Raw genomic sequence first — 16,712 nt, 5'->3', positions numbered from 1 at the left:
GATGGTTCAGTGAGTAAGGCCATATCTAGCTAACCAGGAGATCGCGGGTTTCGGGTATGGGCCGAGAAGTTCCTCAGGATTGTCCGGCGTGGTTTCCCCCTGTGGTACAGGGCGGTTGGGACGAAAACCACGTACCTGTGTACACATCGGCGTTCACGGAAAACAACCCTTGACTGGGCCGTATCGCCACTTTCTGGACACTATTCATCGAATGGCACACTGTATAGCCGATGCCCGTCTTTATTTACCCTAGGGAGCCACGGTGGCTAAGTGGGTAACCCGCTAGCCTGGAGGTCGCGTGTTCGATCCTTGCAATAGCCGAAAAAGTTCATCGAGATTTTCCAAAGTGGCTTCCCCTTGCCATGATCAGTGTATATATTGGCGTGTACGTAAAAGATCCCTCGGTAGTTGTAAATCGATATAAGAGTAGGCCATAGTGCCGCTGCCCGGGCACAATTTCCCTCATGGCACACTCTATGGTGTATGCCCGTCTTCTTTAGTTCAGCATAGGAGTAGAACAGTAGGAAGTTAAACCCCATTTCATTTCATTTCTTAATATGCTAAGAGGAAACATAAAAGCAAAAAACAACAACAATCAAAACGAAAACAAAAAAGAAACCCAAGAAAATGACAGAGAAAACATAAATTCAACAGATTAATTTTATTCATAGAGAAGATAATTGTTTCTAGAAATTATTTAGTTGTTTTGTAAAATCTGCCTCTTTATGTTCTGAGAATGTTAAAACCATTTTTGTTAACCATTTAAACCATTAACAAAATACAAGTCAGCTTTCTTGATATTAATTCAGAGAGCACAAGACAGACATCAATACAAAAAATTGTACAAATTTTATTGTGTTGAAAAATTCATCACCGAAACTGTTAAAAACAAATGTTCATGAAATATGATACCGTAATATACAATCAAAGAGTTATTATTATATCTGTATAATTAACTGGTGTTTATGATAATACAATCAGCGTGCAACTAATGTGCAAGTTATTGTCATCAAAAATATTTAATCATTTCCTTTATATATAAGTCTTAATTATCATTTATAAACTATGTAATGATATGTAAATCGTATCTTTGAATGTTATAAAACAAACTATTTTTAATAAATTGATGTACATATATCATTTTATAGATTAGTGTTTTGTTTGGTTCCCATTGAAACCCAAAGCGGACGAGAGCGCTGCTTAATGGTGAGCTGCATCGCTGGGAGCCGATGCCAAGCCGAGTTTACAACACAAAACTGGATGCTCACAGACATATCGGGGACGGCTTTGTTGCATCATACCCCATCCACCCCATCCACCATGGCCTCCACTTGGGTGGTCTTCTACCACTTCAGTACACAACTAAAATCAAAATGTCAATCTGAGTATACAATGTATCACAAACAGATACGAGTGTTTTCTGGGTATGGAAAAAAATGCTTCCGATACGGACACCTCGCAATGGAAGGTTCTCGTGTCCTCTGCTTCGATAGAGGTGGGGGAGGTGGCCGAATGGTTTAACGTGTGCGTGTTAGATAATATGGTGCACGTTTAGATCATATCCCCCCCACCCTCCATCAGCCGCATTTGTACACGAGGTAAAACCAAGGAACACGAGGAACACTTTGACTAGCCATTCACGTAAAAGAACCCCTTGATATTTGGAATTTGAAAATTAGGCGGTCTAATCCTCCTCACCCTTCAACACACGCGTAATCATTCAAATTACAATTATATGCTAGTCTCAAAATGATGAAGCGACGTTGCCTTGATACCATGCATTGACAACATGCATAAATACATAAATGAGACTAGAGAAATTTTTTGGATAAACGACATCAGCAGGGCGTGGTTTCTACAGGGTGGGATGTTTCAGAATGGGTCGTCTACAGGGCGAGTCTTCTTTTGAAAGCGAGGTGGGGTAAATACCAGACGCAATAAAATGTACCATTATTATAAATGAATGATTGTAAATCGCACTTACAATCATTACAAGGGTCACCTGCAGCAGCATTGTAACGAAAATAGCGAATGATACCATAAGAAGTCTACCAGAGACAAATCTCGCCTCACAGAAACACGCCATTGGCCCCTCTCTCTCAACCCTCGCGCCATTTGCCTGCTCTTTGGAGGTAGGCCTTAACTAACTGCCATATCCACATAATATCTGTGCTTGGGGGGAGGGGATAGAGGGGTTAACGTCTGCTTTAACACTAGTTAACACCCGCAAAAATAAGTGTAATTCTGGAACCGAAGTCATTGAAACAGTTACTTACAGCTAAACCTCGTCCACGGAAATCATGGAAAGTCTGGTAAATACCACTATTTGTGATCGTAACGTCTTCTTCTTCTCCAGGTTCAAGAGTAACAGACCCTATTCCAGCAGGACGTCTCATTCGCCCGAAATTATTAAAAGCACCCCAGAATCCAGGGTTTGGTGTAGAAGGTTGACTGAAAATAACAAATTTGCGATTTGTACAAATATTTAAACACATTTAAGATATAAATGTATTGTTAAATATGATATAGATATTTATTTTACGATTTGTAGAATTATATAACAAGCGGTTGCCATGCAAGGTAGGCCCACATTTTGCAAGAGATGGATAGGGAACAAGCTAAGAAGAAAGTGATTTTTCCTACAATCAAGGGCCATAATTCAGGAAGTTACAGTCCGATATGCGCGAATATCGAAAGGAACCGAGATCTTTGGGTTATAAACTTACATATCAAGTTTCAACAAAATCGGATAAAAATTGTGACCTCTATAGGGTCCACAACCTTGATATACCATATTTTTACGCTATTTGAGAATGAACGGCGGCCATTTTGTCTGTCAATTTTTGGCCGATTTTCCTTAAATTCGAACTCAGCCGTCCTTAGGGTGTAACGGTGATAAAATAATATGTATTTTTAAATCGGATAAAAATTATGACATCTATAGGGTCCACAAGCTAAAAACGCGATATTTCGTACAATCAGGGGCCATAATTCAGGAATTTATGGTCCGATATGCACGAATATCGAAGGGGCCGAGATCTTCGGCTTATAAACTTACGTTTCAAGTTTCAACAAAATCGGGTCCACAAGCTAAAAACGTGATTTTTCGTACAATCAAGGGCCATAATTCAAGAAGTTACGGCCAGATATGCGCGAATATCGAAAGGAACCGAGATCTGGGGGTTATAAACTTAGATTTCAAGTTTCAACGAAATCGGATAAAAATTGTGACCTCTATAGGGGCCACAACCTTGATATATACCATATTTTTACGCTATTTGAGAACGAACGGCGGCCATTTTGTCTGTCAATTTTGGGCCGATTTTCACGAAATACTAACTCAGTCGTCCTAAGGGTGTAATGGTGATATAATAATACGTCTTTTTAAATCGGACAAAAATTATGACATCTATAGGGTCCACAAGTTAAAAACGCGATTTTTCGTACAATCAGAGGCCATAATTCAGGAAGTTATGGTCCGATATGCGCGAATATCGAAAGGAACCGGGATCTTTGGGTTATAAACTTACATTTCAAGTTTCAACAAAATCGGATAAAAATTGTGACCTCTATAGGGTCCACAAGCTAAAAACGTGATTTTTCGTACAAACAGGGGCCATAATCCATGAAGTTTCGATCCGATACATGCCAATATCGAAAGCAGAGATAAACCTATATTTCAAGTTTCGTCAAAATCGGATAAGAATTGTGACCTGTAGAGTGTCCACAAACAAATTGTGGACGGACGGACGTCCGGACGGACAGGGGCGACGGCATAATACGTCCACATGAAAATGTGGGCGTATAAAAATATTTAAGATATAAATTGAATGTTAAATTTTGATACAGATATAAATGTAAATATATTTTTAAATATAACACACTGCCTGGCGTATGTCCGTCTTCATTAGCCCCGTTGGTACAGAAAAGTAGGAAGTTAAACCCCATTTCGTTTGATTTATTTGATTAACTATGCTTTACAGTGTGGCAGATTTAGATTTTATATACTTTATACCCCCAAACATTGTGCCGCCAGACCAAACAGACCAAATGAAATGGGTGTTATCGTCCTATTTTTCTGCTCTGACTGCGCTATACAGTGTGTAATGAGGGAAATGAAATGAAATGAAATGGGGTTAACGTCCTACTTTCTGCACCGACTGGGCTAATGAAGACGGACTTACACCATACAGTATGGAATGGAGCCCACTCTTGTATCGAATTTCATCTGCCAAGAGATCTTTTACGTGCTCCGTTTTTTCGCCCCACCCGAACAACTATACGTTGTCCCTTGCCAGGCTCTCTGTCATGCACCACTGAACAACACAGGGGTCGAACACGGGACCTCCAGGTTAGCAAGCCAACGTCTTACTCACCGAACCATCGTGGCTCCAAGAAAAGTAGGAAGTTAAAATCCATTTAAATTTATTTGTAATTGAACTGATTCAATCTTACCCGTCCACTACATAACCAAGATCACCGGTCTCACACTGAACGTAGTCAGTAGATAGTTCTGTGACAGCAATGATGTATTTATCATCTAAGTTTTCAGAATGGACGTGTATGCGAATGGTAACACCACCTTGTTGTTGAAATCCTCCCCACTAGAAAAACAAATGATAAACATAAATAAAGAAGTGGTATATGGTGTTTGTAGGGGAGAGAAAGACATGGGGTTTAACGTCCACTCGACGCAAACTAGGTCATTTCAGGACTAACACATGGTTCAATTCTATATCGATAATTCGCTTGCGCGTAGGGGTCTTTAGCAGTATAAGGAAACCGGAGGCCCCAGAGAAAACCCACTAAATTGGACAGGCGATCCTACTCCTTGTCACGTACAACCAGGGAATTGAAACCACGTTAGTTGACTCAATGTCGGTATAGTTCGTGCTGTGTGCAGTTTTGTCTAACGGCTTTGTTTTGTGTATAAGGCGGTTCTCCAACACTTACTATTAGACCCAAATAAACTGTTAAATTGGGTTGATCTGTATTATTTTTATTAGAAATGGCGCCCGAGCTATTACAGTTCTCAATAAGCTTCAGTCGATTTGTCTACTATTTTGTGGAGGCGTGGCGCATCGAAAAAAAGCACAAGGCTTCGTCAATTCAAGTACGATCGACATGAAATTTGGCATGCATGTTTGTTGGAAAAATGCGCATCCATGGCGGCGGTGATGACGTAATGTTCTTCTTCTGGTCCATACAGTACTATCGCACTTGTTGGCCGTATCGATCGACTGTTGAACCTAAAAATAGGCATATCACAACATTACATTCGCTTATGAAATCAATGCATCGGCCTTAATTAAATAGATGTTTCAATTTTTTACTCAACTGAACTAGAAAATAACACTTACTGCTGAAGCCCATGGATTCATTTGGACAGGTTCTATCGTTACTTCAAATCCGTTACCGTGCTTATCTTGGACGTGACAAGTAGCAGCTGTGGGTTCATAGCCTAAACAATACAAACACAAACATTATAATCAACATGGTTATTTAGGAAATTTAAAAAAAAAAACAAAAAAAAAACATAACAAAACAAAACAAAAAATAACAAATCTGGCTCTTGAACATTGTTATTTAGGGAATTTTTAAAAAAAAACAAAACAAAAAACCATAACAAAACAAAACAAAACAATAACAAATCTGACTCTTAAACGGGAAGCACATTGTTGGGTGTGACGTGCAGAGTTGGTGATTCCCAGGGCTCACCTCTTGATTTGTACTCAGACATGTGTGTGTGTGTGTGTGTGAGAGAGAGAGAGAGAGAGATGGGATTTAACGTCCACTTGACACAAACTAGGTCATTTCGGGACTAACATGTGGTTTAAAGTAGCTAAGTCTCTAACTCAATATCATCCAAAGTCTTACACGATGAAAACGCGAATTATTTGTCAATTCATATCAACATTGATGTTGTGATCTTACCGGGAAAAGGTAGACTTCTGATATCCAATATTTAAGACAAAATGAACATTTTACCATTGGTACACGAATCGTGTACCATAGTGCGTTTCTAACAAGTGAGCCGAAGGAGGCTAGACATATTCCACATCTCATGTCAAACGGTCACCCCATATCTTATCTGGAGAACATGCGCAATAGACTGGAAAATAACTAGACGCTAGAAATTGCAAATCGGTAGAGACTCATACCGTACTTCGCTGGACGTAACTGATTTGAAATTAGAGTCAAAACGGATACAATTGAGTGTAAATCAGTTTATATACAATCAGATTACATTATTATATGCGTTGCGACACATTTGGGTCGATTTCTAGGTCCGGTATATTAGCAGTTTAGCTCCTTTAATTTTATATTCAATAGTTCGCTTGCGCGCAGGGGTCTTTAGCAGTGGGAGGAAACCGGAGGACCCAGAGAAAACCCACGAGGTCTCGTACAACCGGGGATTCGAAACCACGCCAGTTGACTTAATGACAGGCTTTATGATACAGTTCGCGAGTGCTAACCATTCGGCCAACCAATCCCCCAGACATGTGAGACAGAGGAAGACAATTAAAATATATCAAATCAGATGGAATAATGGTTTTTAGGCGATTCAAGGGGCATCCAAACATTGAGTAAAAGCAATTAATCTTATTAAGTTTAAAGCACAAATAATCTCGCAAACCAAAGTTAATCTGTCTACAATTTGCCCCATTTGAGAACAAGCTAGTTGACCGATATTTGAATTCCTTAATTGACGATTTTATTTGAAAACACTAAGTTATAGTTCGAGAATTTGAGTCGATTACCAAGCCTGTTGCCCTTGTTAGTGGTGCAGTACCTATCTATCCTAACACAGAGGGGGACAAGCCTGAAAATTCACACCAGGTGTTTTAGACAAATTGCAATAACGAGCTGCTGATCAGTACCATTAAAACATTTGGAGCACACTATTCTTAGCTTTTTGGGGGTAAAAATTAAACAAACCGATATGAATTTTAACTCCAGTTTTGTAAAAGAACACCGTTATATCAAACCAAAACTACAACAATATTTGTATCCAATGTGGAGGATAAACTTTTTAACAGGTACCAAACTGTGTTTCTTTACTTGCTGAAAATACTATATTTCACTCATGAGCTTGCAGAATCATGATTTTGCATGAAATACAACATTCCTTCCGAGCTCCAAAACCGCGTGATATTTTGCAATTTGCCGAGAGGGCGCAGAAACTCAAGGAGACGCAAAAACTGGAAAACCATGACGCAAAGCTCGTCATTGCGTCCCTCTCACTTAGCACCTGATTTCTCTCTTTGGCGATACTTAGAGTTCATTCTAGATTCCGTGATAATACAGATCTGATATATTCCCAATAAAGCTGCCTGATATAAGATTTATGTAACCAGCTTGCCGTTTCTGTTAAAATAGTTCACAAATAGATAATGGAAAATGAATATATTTCATATTTCAGTCAAATTACTTTATTCTAAGCGAAGTTATGAGTGACTGAAGTTTTGACAGGATAGTCTATATTGTCGGTTCTTTTATTGAGCGACGTTAATCGTATCGCTAGGCGCAGGTGGTCTAATCCATTCCGTATATTAGCCAGGCGATATTCTAGTAAATTGATTATGAGCTTGTCATGTGCATACGACAACTGGGCATGCCGAAATATTGACGTAGACCCGTCAATTAATCTGAACATGTGCGATAAACGGGTCAATTTCATTGACCTGCAATAATATGCCTTGTGATGTCGATCATAAGTTCTGTCATTGAGTCAAAAATCATGCCACAGAGTAATTTCACATGTCCAGCCTCGTGGATTTCATCCGGGCCGCCGATTTCCTCCCACTGCTAAAGACTCATATGTGCAAGCGAATTAATGAAATACTTGTGTTTTTGCCATCTGCTCACCTATACTACGTCTGTTCACCTATATTACAAATTCGGAACTGTACAGCACAGTGTCCTTTGAAAATATGAACTCGATGTTATTTTCCCCGCGTCGTTTCATTTCTCACTCTTAAACAATCTAAAGGGCAGAATTAGACAATCAATTAAAGTTTTTAACCCTGTCAGACTTTTTGTCATCAAGCGGTTTGATTGGTAGGATGTTTTGAAGTAGACAATCATAACCTACATACCGTAGTGATAACTGCCTATATACCAAGATGAAGTGCGGCGAATAACCGAAAAATAAAAGTTTGAAGTGTTGGAATTTATTTAGTTGACTGTGAAAATTCCAGCTCCGCCTAACTTAGAATAACTTTTGTTGAATAAGCGTTCACCCAATACCTCGAACAATTCAACAAATTTCATAGGACAATAATTATTCGATTTAATTGTATGTTTGTATGTAGAGAATCTTCGGTTTGGATTCAGAGGATTTCAAAACAGACGCATAAAAAGAGTTCAGCTTGTTTAACAGGCTTCTAAACGACAAGTTGGTCAAAACACAACGACCACCACAGATAAGCGGCCACAACCATAAGATAAATAAAAACGATCGACTAAATATTTGTTATTTAATAAGAATCCAGTGATATATATATTTAAATGAATTTTCATGATTTGTGGTTGACGATATACAGTTTCTTTTATCTGCAGAGTTTGCCGAATTCAATTCATTATTTCTTTTTAAATGCTGAATGGGACTGAACCATTTCTCGACTGATGTTATGTTCCTTTTAGAGATTCAACGGTCACAATATCGTTTGTTGCAAGGAATTAGCAACCGTTCAAATGACGCATAGATAGAGACTTTAAATTTAGACAAATGAGGTGCTATGACAAATAATAAACAAAGTATGTGTTGATAAATAAATTGCTAATAGCACCTGTCTGAAGATGAACTTTAAATATAGCGAAATTTAATTTGGTGCTATGAGGATAGTTTACACAAGTAAGTGAATCAATTGTGTTAATACAAATATTGGTGAGACACCAACCTGAAGATGAACTAGATTGATACTTACTGTTTCCTGAAGAAGCCCAGGGATTTCCACCCCATGATGTAGATGGGGCTTTACCCCAACCTTCACCATCACCCCAATTACCACCACTGGAATCCCCCCATTGACCGGGGCCGGATTCCCATCCACTCATCTCGTTCCAGCCGTTAGACATTGGATTCCATTGTCCATTCACAGCGTGGTTGAAGAACACAGTCGAGGCTACTAGAAATGTGTGCAACATAGAAACAGCCATAATGACGGGCTTGAGTCAACTAACATACACAATCATTTGACTAATTCTTTTACCTAACCTAAAAACATTTTATATCCTGTGCATTCTGGGAAGAACAAATCTTATATTTTAAGATGGTTATGTGTAATTATGAGATGTCACGCACTTTGACGTTTATAGACCCAAAAGACATAGTATATGTCTACCCGAGGCCAATCAAAACACACCTCAATTTATAAATAAAAGACACCAACACGCATATTGATGATTAGCCACCAATTAATTTTATTTTTAAAACTAAATTCCTGGGATATAAGACAAACTTCGGGAATCGAACAATTCAGGAATGTGGTTTTTGCTCAAATTTTAACTTGTCCGAAAGGTTGAAAGAAAGAAATTTCGGTGTTATCCAGTTAAATCGGGGAATATATTGGCCAATTTACAAAAAGAAATATGAAATTGTGGTGGTCTCCATCAAAAGCAGGGCTTGTTTTTAGTCCAGCTAAGATTTTGACCGAAGTTAGTTGGCTTTCCGCATTTTAACGTCAGTCTACAAATAAAGAAATTGTAGTGATATCCAGCAAATCAGGAAAATGATTTTCGTTTTTGTTAAAGCTGCGATTGTGTTCAAATATAATCTTTTCCCACCGAAGTTAGTTGACTATCGACATGTTAACATGAATAAGAAAACGAAAAAGACTACGAGCGATACTATGGACCAGAAACCAAGAATGAATTGTCCACAGAATAATCAATCATGTCTATGGTACTTCAACTGGAGAAACCTTGGCTTGTTTCGAAGAGTGTCAGCCCAAAGAACAGTTTATGATTTAAAAATACATTATGCAAAAGCAAAATCTATCTATTGCAGGTATTTCATTAGGCCTGAAATGTTATCTGAATTATTAATTAGACATTAATTAAGCTATCCAGACCATAATCAACTCAAGATGGCATCGCTAGCCTGCGATCTTTAGTGGATTATGAGCCGATTTACTGCATAACTTTCCTTCGCCATTTAAGGATTAAGTGGATAATCGAGACTATGCTGTTTATCGTACTGACTTTAGTAATGATGATCAAGGCTAGCCGGAAATTTCAACCGCTTAGTTCTCTTGTCGTTATCAAACACAATGAGGTTAGACAGACGACCGTACTCTTCGCCAACTATACGCATGGGATAATACACGCGATGAAGGATATCACAGCCTGTCGAAAACGCACGGGGTTAGGCAGACGTCCGTACTCTTCGCCAGTTACAAGCGATGTACCTTATGTTGTACAGAGCACACCCCACACTGCCCAAAACGGCATGTCTCCCACAGTTTATTGGAAGAATTTAATATTCGTAGTTTTGTCAATGTTAAGTACGAAATGGCTGTCACTGAATTGGGTTCTAATAAAATTTGAACTTATATCTTGTTAATGTTCAAACTCTAATCTAAACTGATTAGGAAACAGGGCCAGTGAACGTGCATGGTCAGCAGTCGTTCAGGTGAGACCAAAACGTCCCTTGTCCAAGCCGTAGCGCCGCTGTCCGGTGAAATTGTCCGCATAGCCTACCACACTGCATGATGTATGCCGACTTGATAAGTCCTGAAAAATCCATTAACGTGATACCGTCTTAACACATACCACCAAATAATAAAGCCCTAAATAAAAATATAACGCTAACCAGTCTTAATGGCAGGGATTGCGCTGGTAGTGCCTCTTTACCTCTATCAAATAGGGACCGCAGCGGCTTAGTTAAACCCATTTCATTTCATTTGATTTATATCAAACCTCATTTTATGTCTATCAAACGGACATAGAAATTCAAAAATCACTGACAAATTTATGCAGGTTATTATCCGACCTCCATGCAAGGGTATTCTCCCTTTCAAATTGTATTTCCCAATCTAAGCCATGCTACATATCGCGTGTTTGGCAGAAGATCTTTGAAAACCTTAATGCAGAGGTCCCTCTTTTTTTTGAAAATTGTTGGCTGTGATGACAAATTTTCGTAAGTTACGTTGGGTTCATTTTCCAATTTCCGGTTTCCTCCCACTGCTAAAGATCCCTACGCGCAAGCGAATAATTGAAATAAATTGAACCATGTGTTAGTCCAAAAATGACCTAGTTTGGGTCGAGTGGACGTTAACCCACCCCCCCTCTCTCTCTCTCATATATTTTTTTTCCTATTAGTTATTTTTTTTTAAAAAAAACTATGTATATCCCCGTAGATTGCGCCGTCAGCAATCATTTTCGCTTCATTTATAAGTTTTGAGGAACCTTCCTTGACTTGTCACGGTTGCGATCGTCTGCAACCAGTCGGCGAAGGATCAGCAGACTAGTAGTTCTGTGCAACTAATTTAAATCAAGGGCGTATAACCGATTTTGCATTGACAAATGACCGTCCAGGAATTTGGGCAGCGGGGACGTGTGTGTGTGTGTGTGTGTGTGTATGGGGGGGGGGGGGGGTCCACGGTAGAGACAACGTTTTATGGAAATAAAGAGATCACGTTTTAAGGAAAATATAAGAAGGACGTTAACAGTAGCGACAACATTATAATGTAGGGCCAATGTTCGGACATCTGGGAAGTCGTATGGCCGAACGGTTAGCGCGTGCGCATTTCATCATAAGGTCTGCAATTGAGTCAACTGGCGTGGTTTCGATTCCTCGGTTGTACGTGACAAGGAGTAGTGTCGCTTGTACAACCTCCTGGGATTTCTTCGGGTCCTCTGGTTTTCTCCCACTGCTAAAGACGCCTACGCGCAAGCGAATTATTGAAATAAAATTGAACCATATGTTAGTCCCGAAATAACTAAGAAATGAAATAAAATGGGGTTTAATTCCCTACTGTTCTGACTCAACTGGGCTAATGAAGACGGGCATACGATATGTAGTGTGGTATGAGGGAAATTTTGCCTACTTTTACCTACATGCCAATATGTACACGGTACCTCGGTTTTCCGTCCTATCCAAACGACTATACGTATTTACCATGACAGACCATAAGCCAGAATATCCAGATGAACACAGGATCTACCGCGTCTCTCAATTGGCAGCATCAAACACTAATAGTATGTGCAGTGGACCCGAACCACATATTAAAGATAGATTAAATGTCAATACGAGACATCGTTGATTTTATAATTCACGACAGGTCTTCTGCATATATTGTCAAGATTGATCAAATGAAAGCATTCGATCTGGTGGACCACGACTACTTAACGAAAATATTAAATAGTTTTGGCTTCGGAGCAAATTTCGTCAATATATATTATGATATTGTATTCAAATATATAAAGTTGCATTAAGTGCAATGGACACATTTCAAACTTTTTCGATGTTAAAAGATCTCAGCCACATGGCTGTCCGATGTCGACTCTACTATTCGTTATAATATCGGAAACCCTTATTAATATGTCTATAAAAGACAGGTCTAATTAATTAATTACAAGTGTAAAAGTACAGGATTCAATAGCGATTCTCTATCAACATTTGTAATTCGTTGAATAACCAGATTGGGTGGAGCTTAACCGCGCAATAACTAGACATGTTCAATGTTATTGCACTCTTTTGCTGGTTTACACTAGTTTTAGAAGAAATCATATAGAAAAGTGGGGTGGGTTTTCTGTGCAATAACAACTAGCTTGTTGAGTAGGTGTCAATTAATGTTACAAGTCATTTATAGCACGCGCTTCGTTCGTTAACAGGTTTAACATCTCAACCTGTAACGTAGACGGTACCACCGTTACGGTAGTCGATGAAGATTCGGTCATTCAGTGCTTCAAATCTATTTCACGCTATAGTAAAGCAACGGGTGGAAAGGTCAATATAGAAAAGACAGTTATTCTTAGTATTGGAAATAATCATTCTGATTAAATTACGATCAATGATATAGATATTCCTATCAATAAGAATTGTACAAAGATTATTCGATGTATATCTTGGGGCCAATAAGGAACAATGTGAAATAATAAATTGAAAAGAAAAATTAACGAAGATAAAAACTATATTAAATATTTGAACACAACGTGAGTTTTCTCTAATGGGGAAAGCAGTCATAATAAATACTTTAATCTCGTCAGAAATATGGTTTCTTACATGTGTAATACATGTGTTAACACCGAATTCAAATAATTGTCACAGCGTTTCTATGGAACAAGAAACCACCCAAAATTAAATAATTGGCCAAGGAGGAAAGGTGGTCTTAATATTTCCGATTTGAGTCTCCAAAAATGTTATTTGCTCCTAAAACTGCTAGAAAAAAGTATGTACGTAATGATCAATTTATCTGGAAGAAAACTATGACTTTATTTTTGTATTCCTATAGAAACTAAAATCTTAAAGAGGGCATTTTTTATCGCAAGTATGAGAAATCAGGTTTAAAAAAATTGCCCAAATTCTATGCATATTTATTAATAGCATGGGATACTTTTCGAGGTGAATTTAAATGTACACCTCGGAATATTGGCGAGGTTATGAAACAATCTCTATTTTGTAATCAGAATTTAGAAAACAGTAAAACCATTAAGAATAGTGATATTTTTATTAAGAGTCAATTGACAACAGTAGCAGATATTGGCTATGACATAATTCAAGGCTTCTATACAACAGAAACAATAGTAGAAAAGGTCCTGGAACTGTCTTTAAATGTAAAACGCGCCACAGTTAAACAATTATATGAATAAATATTTGATAGTATTCCTATATATTGGGTAGAATTGATTTCATCGCCCGCACTTGTAGATAAGGGGGTGTACTAATTGATATCGAAATTAACATTAAGGCTAGACTAATTAAGTTCTCCGAACTAGTGCTAGTTTTTCAGTTTTTAGCGGGTTAAATGATACAAGCCACTCTTAGCCAAAAGATTTATTCTCTCTTGATCACCATTTAAGACTTCCTCACATGCGGGGACACTTTTGCTTTAACTGGCAGGGGACCATACAGGTTATATTACGGTTAATTAGAGTATAAATAATATATAGAGATGAAATGGGGTTTAAAGTCCGGGGGGGGGGGGGTCTTAATGTCTGGCAACACAATGTATTATCCCGAAAAACTTGCCAAAAATGTGAAAGGAGGCAATTATCCTAGCAAGCTCGGTAAAAAATGTAAATGGACACCCGCTTGAATCCAATAAGAATTATTTGGATCCCAAGGACGAGTTACCTCCCTCCAGGAATCGTCTCCTAGAAGCCGCAGGACTCCGGCATAACAGTGCCCCTTATTCTGGCCTGTCACAATGGCTCTCCACCAATGTTTATTCACGTACTGATATTCCGCGTTCCCAATACCTTAGTAAGCGACGCGATGTCCGTATGCTGTGGCGAGGAGGGGGGCGGGGGGTATACAATCAAAGACTTGGTCCCGGGGATCGCCGAACCCATGCTAGTAACCAAGTTTATGGAAGGGCCCCAGGCAAGCATACTTGGGTGTTTTGATTTAACCCCAAAGCGGCACAGAGGAAGTGAGACAGAACAGTTTAAAAAAGTATGTGAATTACGGGAAAGAAGTTCGGCTCCGTCTTTTAAAGAACCCCGTGATTGCCAACGGGCTTAGTTAACATGAGGTCATGAACAGCTAATTACGGTCATAAATAAAACTGTCTAGAAGAACAGAGAAGAGAACGCAAGTGAAAAATAGGCATCGCATGAGGTAGGAAGCAATATTGGAAGAAATGAATTGGGGTTTAACGTCCTACTGTTCTGCTCCGACTGGGCTAATGAAGACGGACATACGCCATACATTGTTCTATGGGGAAAATTTTGCTCGGAATTCCAACTGCCTAGGGATCTTTATATGCACGCCAATGTGCACACGGGACCTCGGTTTTTGGTCCCATCCGAACGACTAGACAGTCCTCTGTCCTGCACCACTTACAAGGGAAATATTAGAAGAAGCAAAAGAAAGTTGTGGGTAAATCTGAACATATAAATAAAGATTGACACATTTTTGGCGCAAAAAATGTAAAAATGAAAAAAAAAATAAATGTCACCACCTGTCCTACAGATTATACTAGCATCCATTGTAAATCTTGACTGAGAATAATTTTAAGAAAGAGTACGCTTTAGTGTAAAGCATGATAATTTAGTGTATATTAAGTCATCCGCTGACGTTATAAAATTCAGCCGTAAGTAAGAACAAACTCCACATTAAGGTATTTCATCTATACAAACGTTTGACTTTTCTACTTTGTACACTAAAATTCCCCATAGTAAATTAAAAGCTCGATTAAAAGATATTATTCACAGTGTCTTTTCATCTAAATCGGGAAATGTTAGATATCAATATTTAGTTGTAAATTACAATTCCACATATGTAGCACCATGAGTCTTCTGTCTGACGTGGAGAGCGGGAATATGTCGGAAACCGGTCGCCAGATCCTACGTAGAACCCATGCATCTTTTCTTACTTCATATTTCTGTAGCCTTGTGATCGTCTAGAATTTGTCTCTAGCTGTCTTTACTTCTGCTTCACGTTGTGTATTTACTTCTTCCAGTTTCTTAAGACGTTTGTCTTACCAGGAATAATAATGCATAGTTGGCTTCTACATTTTATATAGCATATAACTGAATACAGGTATACAAGCATAGCACAAATTACAATACTATATAGCTAAAACCACTTCTCCACCCTATCCAGCCTCTCGGCTGTCTAGGAACTCAGATGTACCCTCGATCTCTGGAATCTAATGCAAGTCTGACTTACTGGGTTCCACGGTTTCTTTTAAAGGTTTACAGATATCATGAACCATAAAGCGTGATCATGGCCCTGAACTTGTGTAATTAACAAAATGATTGGTTACTTTAAATCAAATGATGCAATTAAAATAATTCCACTCACGTGTAATTCTGGTGGTAAATAATTGACATATTTTGGTTAAAGAGCTCTTTTTTATATGTCAACTGTCAATTACAGACTAAGTTGATTTAGTGCACACTATATATGTGAATATGTTTGAAATTACTAACTTGCCAAAGATATTAATTAATGAAATATAAAGGCATCTTATTTCAAGAGCAAAAATTCTAGCAATATTATTACACATATTTTGTTAAGAACCATAGTGATTCCAAAAATAAATTCACCGCCAACAAGATAATTCAGATGTTGGGTTTTTTATTTGATAATATCTTTGTTGAATTTGGAGGGGAAATTTATCAGCAAGTGGTAGGTATCCCCATGGGCACCAACTGTGCACCTTTGCTTGCTGATTTGTTTCTCTATTCCTACGAAGCCGATTACATACAGACACTCGTAAAATCAAATAAACGATTAGTCAGACATTTTAATTTCACTTATCGATATATCGATGATGTTCTATCACTGAATAATCCAAAATTTAGTGATTATGTAGAATTCATATATCCTGATGAGCTCGAAATTAAAAACACTACTGACAGTGACAATTACGCTTCCTACTTGGATCTGCGTCTCGATTTTGACAATTGCCATAAACTTAGTGTTAAATTGTACGATAAACGTGATGACTTTGACTTTCCGATTTTTAACTTTCCATTTATTAGTAGTAACATTCCAATATCACCAGCTCATGGAGTGTTTGTGTCTCAACTAATTC

General features: G+C 38.3%; 1 long non-coding RNA gene across 1 annotated transcript; it reads right to left on the bottom strand.

Annotated features, from left to right (window-relative positions):
* Positions 1-694: 694 nt before the first annotated feature.
* LOC126818696 (uncharacterized) lies at positions 695-9,189 on the bottom strand. Its single transcript, XR_007679316.2, has 5 exons — positions 8,931-9,189; positions 5,361-5,461; positions 4,456-4,604; positions 2,277-2,451; positions 695-1,362 (listed from the first exon to the last, which is right to left on the bottom strand). It is a non-coding gene; the product is annotated as an uncharacterized LOC126818696 (long non-coding RNA).
* Positions 9,190-16,712: the final 7,523 nt, after the last annotated feature.

The sequence above is a fragment of the Patella vulgata genome, chromosome 4 (genome assembly GCF_932274485.2).
Source record: "Patella vulgata chromosome 4, xgPatVulg1.2, whole genome shotgun sequence".
In the NCBI taxonomy this organism is placed as follows: Eukaryota; Metazoa; Mollusca; class Gastropoda; family Patellidae; genus Patella; species Patella vulgata.
The sequence above is the reverse complement of the archived record's forward strand: the minus strand, read 5'-3'. Positions and strand labels throughout refer to the sequence as shown.